The sequence below is a fragment of the Lucilia sericata genome, unplaced genomic scaffold, assembly GCF_015586225.1.
Source record: "Lucilia sericata isolate MDLA Ls3-8-SP2 unplaced genomic scaffold, ASM1558622v1 Contig002187F_arrow, whole genome shotgun sequence".
NCBI classification, from domain to species: Eukaryota; Metazoa; Arthropoda; class Insecta; order Diptera; family Calliphoridae; genus Lucilia; species Lucilia sericata.
Genome location: NW_023996022.1, coordinates 14,582 through 23,519, shown reverse-complemented (window position 1 = coordinate 23,519; position 8,938 = coordinate 14,582). Strand labels below are relative to the sequence as shown.

Here is an 8,938-nt window from a genome sequence, read left to right as displayed (position 1 = left end):
GAGGAATAAATTGACCTTTGAATATATAATGCATCTATATCAATAAAAAATTTTATGTCCAACACTAGTATAAATAGTGTTCAGGCTCGCGACGATTCATCGGGAACGGAAGTAGACGACGACTGTCTCGACATAGACATTGAGCCACTGCTTTAATTGTGACCACCCTCCGCTCGCTACGCCTGTGGTTGTTCAAATTACTGTGAATGACACTTAGGAATATTGACAGGTATCATTACTTACTTCCTGATAATCAACCTAAGCGCCATTACAGTTTGTGAAAAACCCCAGCAGCATAAATTCTCGGACAGCGACAATTACCCTTATGTTTCGATAAATAAAATCCGTTTTGAGAACGTTTGACAAACTTCTCGATTTTTTTTATACTCACGCAGTAAACAAGGAAGTGCATTTTGTAATCAACGTTATTTATTCGTCTTAATAAGTAACAAATTTCTTCATATAATGGTTGGAATTTGTTTAAATACTTAATTTTTTATTGGTTTAAATGCCAACTTTTTACTAATTTCCTGATTGTCTGAAATTGTAAATCTCCATTTTATATGCATAGTATATGTTTAACATTTCCTAACATTTGTTTAACAATCTCAACCATCCAAAATTTTTAAAAATCACAATAAAAAATCAAAGAAAACATACAATTTTGTACTAAAAATTAGATTTTTTTGAAATCGGTTAACCGAGACTTAAAAACCGGATAACCCGGTTAACCGAAAACCAATGTTTTAAAAAAACCGGTTTGCGAAAAACCGAAATATGCAATAAAAACCGGTTCTTCGGTTAACCGGTTAACCGGTTTATAAACACTAATAAATTCTAACAAAAGTAATTTAGTATCATGTCTTAATATTTTATGGCAAATTGTAAAATTTTAATATTTTGCTTTATAAAATTGTTTAAAAATATTTGTAGCTGAGGGATATATGGTTTATTTGCTGGTTACATGCTGAGTTTACATTTGTTGTTTTGAGAGTTAATTTAATTACTCATAAGTAAAGATTCTAAAACTACAAAATAATGAAAAAGGAATTGAAGAATAATAGCAACTGATGGAAAAACTTAATTCCTAATACTTTTCTGGAGTTTTGGTTCAGTTATATGTTTGTGTTTAGCTAATATTAAGACTAAATGAAGAAAACTCATAAAAAACTAAAAACTTTTATATACTTTCTTTATAATGAAATGAAATTTTTAAAAGTTTTAATGTAACTTTAATAGTTTTAGAGTTATGAAATATTTTGCTTCAAATTCCCTGAATTAATAATAATCATACGTCTAGTAGTAACAAATTTTTATAACTACGTTGTATTCAAGAAAAATAAAGAAAAAGTTATTTTAATATCGGATAGAAAAAGCAACAAACACATCAGGTGTGTATTTCTTAAAGTGAATTTCAAAATTTTTAAATTCCACTTTAATATTTCTTTTAACATTTTCGATATTAATGAAAAATATATAGAAAATGAACTTTTAAAATTATCTCACAATATTTTAATATTAAATTTCTCTTGAAAGCTTTAAATTCAACTTTTAGTCAACCATCATCTACATGCTGGTGGGCTGTTACAGGAAAAAATCATGAAATAATGCAAATCATATGCAAAAACAATGAAATTTCTATAAAATGATGTAAATAGCGTTTGTTTTTAAATTTGAAAATAAATTTCAACCACTTTTATAGGAAAATCTGTCAAGAACAGTGAACGTGAATATTGCAATATTTTGGTTTTGTTTCAAAAATTGAATTTATGTAAAATGTCTAAAAATACACATAATATAAGGAAAAACCAAAACAAGGAGCACAAACTGTTGACTAAAAATACTATGTATTATTAAAATTTTTTCCAAACAAAGGATTTTAGAATATTGATAATACGTTTTAACAAGTTCTCATATAGAAATTTAAATAACAGCATCTTGGCATATAAATCCATAATAGACTCTTAACTCATACACAGAAATAGTCCCCTTCCTAAGATAAACTTTAATAAAGTTACTAAAAAGTCTACTAAAAACGTGTTGTGACAGGATTTGTATACAATACATACATATGTATGTGTATAGGTATGCAATATATAGATAATAAGAATATTTAATTTACAAAATTTTTACATAATTTTTACTTATTACAATCATTTATACAAATCACGTAATATTGAACTTTTATTATAATGCAGGTGTTACGTTGAGATTTTGAAAACAACAGAAAATTCTGTCTGAAAAACGTTCCTTGTTGTTGAATTAATAATCTTTACTTCCGAATTATTTTCATTTTTTATCATGGACGTCATTTAATGAATTAGTTGAAATAAAATTTCAGGACACGTAATTATTCTATTAAGTTGTACCTACATATATATTGCTGTCTGGCCTTGATGATACAGAGAATAGCAAGTTGAAGAAGAAATAATATAAAAATTAAGTAGTTTATAAAAAATTTTATTAAATTTGAGTAAAATCAATGTCTAGTTATATTCTAGTTCACTGTGAAATTTATTCTTTAGTTTATAGTTTTATCGTAGTGTTGTTTTCAGTATATCTAATAATAAAATATAATCGTAATCAGTCTAGTTCATATTATAGGTAGTAATCAAATTCAATGTCCAGTTCATTGTCGTCACAGTCCACTTTATAATCTAGTTTATAGTACATTTCATAGCCCAATTCATGGCCACGGCCATAGACTTATTCGCAATCACGTTTGTTGGCTAGTTCTTAATCTTCTTCATAGTCTAGTTCAATGTTTACTTAACATCAATATATTTATCTAGTTTATGGTCTACGTATAACAATAATAGACGTACATTTTTTGAATAGAAATAAAGCACTTTCAGCTGAAGAGAGGGATTTTTTCATTTAGTGACTAAATCGTTATGACTTCTGAAGCATCAAATTAAAATATTTGCTATTATTCATTTGAGGCGTATGAATGTTATTAATTGAAAAATATCACTCATACGTATACCATCAATAGATATACATTATTTGAATAGAAATAAAGCACTTTCAGCTGGAAAGAGGGTAATAGTATTGAAATGTTACAATTCATTTAAAAACACCTCTTTTAACATTAGTACTATGTGCAGGAATACACTTTGCAGCATAAACATGTCACAGAATATAATTTTGAAATGTATTTGGTTTAACATTTCAAATTAATAGCCAATAAATATTAAAATGTTTTCAATTAATATTAGTGAGAAAAGTATCAAAGTATCAATCTACTTTACCAAAAACTTGTTTGTCAACACATTCGGCTTTTACTGACTATAACCTTTTCCTTGAAAACGTATTAAACAAAACGAAGGTAATTGATTTTTACTATAAACACAATATCAAGCAAAGATAGTCAACGTTAACAAGTATACAAACACTTGAGGTGAACAAACATAATTATGTAATACTTCGATTTCTGATATCTTTAGTATTATAGTACAACAGTTTGTCCTTATTATCTCACTCTAGTAAGTGTCAACCATTTGCCTTGATCATACTTTTTCAGTCACATAATAGTTCCTATCTTAAATGAAAATTTTTTTGTCCATGGTGATTTAAAATGTGTAAAATTACATATGTTAGCTGGCAGTCATAGTCTAGTCACAGTTTAGTCACAGTCTAGTCATAGTCTAGTTGTAGTCTAGTTACAGTCTTAGTTAGTTAGTTAGTTAGTAAGTTAGTTAGTTAGTTAGTTAGTAGTTAGTTAGTTAGTTAGTTAGTTAGTTAGTTAGTTAGTTAGTTAGTTAGTTAGTTAGTTAGTTAGTTAGTTAGTTAGTTAGTTAGTTGTTAGTTTAGTTAGTTAGTTAGTTAGTTAGTTAGTTTTTCGTTAGTTAGTGTTCGTTATTTTTTCGTTAGTTCGTTAGTTAGTTAGTTCTTTCGTTCGTTTCGTTAGTTCGTTCGTTCGTTCGTTCGTTCGTTTCGTTCGTTCGTTCGTTCGTTCGTTCGTCGTTCGTTCGTCCGTTAGTTCGTTCGTTCGTTCGTTCGTTCGTTCGTTCGTTAGTTCGTTGTTCGTTCGTTCGTTCGTTCGTTCGTTGTTCGTTCGTTCGTTCGTTCTTTCGTTCGTTCGTTAGTTCGTTCGTTCGTTCGTTCTTCGTTTCGTTCGTTCGTTCTTCGTTCGTTCGTTCGTTCGTTCGTTCTTCGTTCGTTCGTTCGTTAGTTCGTTCGTTCGTTCGTTCGTTCGTTCGTTCGTTCGTTTCGTTTCGTTCTTTCGTTCGTTCGTTCTTTCGTTCGTTCGTTGTTCGTTCGTTCGTTCGTTCGTTCGTTCGTTTCGTTCGTTCGTTCGTTCGTTTCGTTCGTTCGTTCGTTCGTTCGTTCGTTCGTTCGTTCGTTCGTTCGTTCGTTCGTTTCGTTCGTTCGTTTTTCGTTCGTTCGTTCGTTCGTTCGTCGTTCGTTCGTTTCGTTCGTTCGTTCGTTCGTTCGTTCGTTCGTTCGTTCGTTCGTTCGTTCGTTGTTCGTTCGTTCGTTCGTTCGTTCGTTCGTTCGTTCGTTCGTTCTTTCGTTCGTTCGTTCGTTCGTTCGTTCGTTTCTTCGTTCGTTCGTTCGTTCGTTCGTTAGTTCGTTCGTTTCGTTCGTTCGTTCGTTCGTTCGTTCGTTCGTTCGTTCGTTCTTTTCGTTCGTTCGTTCGTTCGTTCGTTCGTTCGTTTCGTTCGTTCGTTCGTTCGTTCGTTCGTTCGTTCGTTCGTTCGTTCTCGTTCGTTTTCGTTCGTTCGTTCGTTCGTTCGTTCGTTCGTTCGTTCGTTCGTTCGTTCTTTCGTTTCGTTCGTTCGTTCGTTCGTTCGTTCGTTCGTTCGTTCGTTCGTTCGTTCGTTCGTTCGTTCGTTCGTTCGTTCGTTCGTTGTTCGTTCGTTCGTTCGTTCGTTCGTTCGTTCGTTCGTTCGTTCGTTCGTTCGTTCGTTCGTTCGTTGTTAGTTCGTTTCGTTCGTTCGTTCGTTCTTCGTTCGTTCGTTCGTTCGTTCGTTCGTTCGTTCGTTCGTTCGTTCGTTCGTTCGTTCGTTCGTTCGTTCGTTCGTTCGTTTCGTTCGTTCGTTCGTTCGTTCGTTCTTCGTTCGTTCGTTCGTTCGTTCGTTCGTTCGTTCGTTCGTTCGTTCGTTTCGTTCGTTCGTTCGTTCGTTTGTTCGTTCGTTTCGTTCGTTCTTCGTTCGTTCGTTCGTTCGTTCGTTTTCGTTCGTTCGTTCGTTCGTTCGTTCGTTCGTTCGTTCGTTCGTTCGTTCTTTGTTAGTTCGTTCCTTTGTTTCTCTTGTTCCTCCCCGTTTCTTTTTGTTGTCTTTCTCGGTATTTCTTTGGTGTATGAAAATTAACTGGACACTATGTCGCATGATGCACGTGGATTTTACTCGTATGAAGTTATATTACGTAACTTAGTGGGATTTATTTTTAACAATAGAAAATGTTACATACAAATTGCTTCTCCAAAGCCGAATTTAGGAATAATGTGAAAATATTCTGAATATTCAGATTTAATATTAAATATATTGTTAAACCCAATGAAATGCTGAACTATATTAACTTTATAAAACTGTAAGAAAGTATGTCTACCGAGCAGTTTAGAACCTGATGAAGATATGCGATATTGAAGGCATTAGCACCAGACTAGCAGTTGTATATCAATGATATAAATACATTTTTAGAGTAAGAGACCTACCAAGCAAAATTATGCAACTCATTTAAAAAAATTAACTTGACATTTAATTATAGTTTATTTATTATTTTATCATTTGTTTTTAGTTTTTAATACTTTTTCACAATTTTTTCATTGTGCTCAAACATGGCAGATATTAGCATTAATAAAATTGATATAGAGATTTTCAACTTCAGCTTAGGACTGATATAGGAACACATCTTAGTGGCTTTGCATATGTACTTCACGAGGGTTTGCATATGTACTTCACGAGGGTTTGCTTTTGATGGTCTTGAGTTTCCATTCCCTCAAATGTAGACATCTGTTTTTTGCCTTAAATAAGAATAGAAATAAACAAATAATATAAATATAACATTAGTGTCCATTTTACATTATGATATAACAATTTTGTTAAAGAATCCTCTTTTCCTTTGTCCACCTTTGTTGTGGCCTTTACTCATCCATAGTACATAAAATTGCTATTTCTTTGTTCATACATATAAATGTTTTAAACAGATGTGGCCATATGGTCAAAACACAAATGTATAACTCCTTAAATATGACCTCTGGAGAGCTCAAAGTTTGCTAGGTCAAACAATATTTAGTTGCCTCAAATTATGCCAAACTGTTTTATACATATGTATGTATGTTTGTATGTATATGTGTTTAAATATTTGTTTGTATACATGATATGAACTCCCAAAAATATGCAATAGATAAAATATTTTTTAAAAGCCTAACAATAGGCTGCAAAAATGTTTAAATAAATATTGCTTAACTAAAACTTTTTTTCAACAAATTTCAAAATATTCTCATGCCAATTTCATTTGTTGCTAAACCTGTGTTTCCATTAAGAATACGTGTATTCATAATAACCTCGGATTTATTCTTTATGAGGGTACTTCTTCTACTGCAATCGTTGGAGCTACTTCACAGGAATTTAGTGTCCCAAACAGCTGTTCCATTATTCTTGTTGCTAATTGATATTCCCTCATCATAAATGTTTATTTCGACCAGATCATTAGAGGTATTCGTTTATGGCTTTCTATCAATCCAAAACGCCATTTGATTTCATAATTGCCTTATGGATGTAGAAAATATATAATGGACTTCTGGCCGATAGCTTTTCAATGTGTAGCCATTCGAGTAATAACAGATTACCATATGACCAGATTGTTATAATGTTTCGCTTGATTAGTTAGGATCGCTTATCTAGAACTTCCCAATAAGTCGTGTTTCCGGTATGTGATAGGGTACATCTGGTATTTGTGTCCTGTAATAGAATCGAAAAAAAAGCAAATAGAATTTAATTTTTCCTAAAGAAGTAAATTTTAATGGATTAATACCTGTTGGTAATGTGGCGAGCACTTGTGGTAACTGTATGCTTTTTGGGCTAGTCTAGTCATAGTCTAGTCATAGTCTAGTCATAGTCTAGTCATAGTCTAGTCATAGTCTAGTCATAGTCTAGTCATAGTCTAGTCTAGTCATAGTCTAGTCATAGTCTAGTCATAGTCTAGTCATAGTCTAGTCATAGTCTAGTCATAGTCTAGTCATAGTCTAGCATAGTCTAGTCATAGTCTAGTCATAGTCTAGTCATAGTCTAGTCATCTAGTCATAGTCTAGTCATAGTCTAGTCATAGTCTAGTCATAGTCTAGTCATAGTCTAGTCATAGTCTAGTCATAGTCTAGTCATAGTCTAGTCATAGTCTAGTCATAGTCTAGTCATAGTCTAGTCATAGTCTAGTCATAGTCTAGTCATAGTCTAGTCATAGTCTAGTCATAGTCTAGTCATAGTCTAGTCATAGTCTAGTCATAGTCTAGTCATAGTCTAGTCATAGTCTAGTCATAGTCTAGTCATAGTCTAGTCATAGTCGTCATAGTCTAGTCATAGTCTAGTCATAGTCTAGTCAAGTCTAGTCATAGTCTAGTCATAGTCTAGTCATAGTCTAGTCATAGTCTAGTCATAGTCTAGTCATAGTCTAGTCATAGTCTAGTCATAGTCTAGTCATAGTCTAGTCATAGTCTAGTCATAGTCTAGTCATAGTCTAGTCATAGTCTAGTCATAGTCTAGTCATAGTCTAGTCATAGTCTAGTCATAGTCTAGTCATAGTCTAGTCATAGTCTAGTCATAGTCTAGTCATAGTCTAGTCATAGTCTAGTCATAGTCTAGTCATAGTCTAGTCATAGTCTAGTCATAGTCTAGTCATAGTCTAGTCATAGTCTAGTCATAGTCTAGTCTGGACAATGTCTATTCATAGTTAAACTGTATTTTTCAAACATTTGTCTTTTACTTACCGAAACGTTAAGGTCAATTGTGCATAAACCCTATATCTTTGTATGGCCTTGGGATCAACAAACACAATACCTTGTAGGATGGAGGAACTATTGCCGGACAAGGTAATTTCACGTGTTGGCAAATACAAAGTTAAAACACAATTCGGTGATATTTTCTTATAAACACGTTGAGTGCCATAATCATCTTTATGGGTCGGACATCTAAAAGTGATAAAAAGGTTGGAATTAAAAAGAAATCTTAACAATGCGATGTAAAGACAAAGAAAGTTAAGGTAAAGAAAGTTAAGGTATTTGTAGTCTGGTTGGATCTTATAAAGTAAATTGTGTTAAAAAGGATATTTTATCATTATTCATTCTAATTCATACTTTTGACATGTTTTTCACTTTTTCATTTTAAACACCCACCCTAACATGAAGCCATCCATCATGTACCAAAATGCATTTTATGATTTCATCACCATAATCTGCTTTTGTATATTTAGTGTCCTGATTGATGCATTCAGTGGCCCTAAAGTGTTGCAAAAATAAAACAAAACCAACAAAGATATCTGCTTGCCTCACTTCATGTTAGACATTTTTGCTGGAAAATAGCAGAAAATTTATGTGGAAAATTTTTGTTAATTAAATTTTTCTGAGTAAAAGATAAAATTGTTAAAGAGACTAAACTATGGATGAAGATAGCAGGATGTCATAGATAATTTTCCAATTGTTAAAGGGAAAGTAATGAAAACATTACTGTTGCTTACTAAAAGGACACATAACCCGTTATAATCACATATTGAGGTAAAACTTCCCTGTTAGTTAGATTATTGATAATTGAAAAAACATTTAATAGAAGAAAATTTTCCATTTATATTAGGAGGGATAATAGAAGGGATTATAAAAATATAATAAATATATTGATTTTTTAAAGTAATTCCTGCTATTTTAAAATAGAAAATATGTTTCTATTAAAAGTGTTTTAAACAATATGCTAACGAGTATGTATTTTTTGTGTGTTTTATTTAT

At 32.0% G+C, this 8,938-nt stretch overlaps 1 long non-coding RNA gene across 1 annotated transcript; it reads right to left on the bottom strand.

Moving 5' to 3' along the window:
* Positions 1 to 5,780: 5,780 nt before the first annotated feature.
* LOC119613551 lies at positions 5,781 to 8,079 on the bottom strand. The gene is made up of 3 exons (XR_005232240.1): positions 7,931 to 8,079; positions 6,512 to 6,908; positions 5,781 to 5,968 (listed from the first exon to the last, which is right to left on the bottom strand). It is a non-coding gene; the product is annotated as an uncharacterized LOC119613551 (long non-coding RNA).
* Between the last annotated feature and the right edge of the window lie 859 nt (positions 8,080 to 8,938).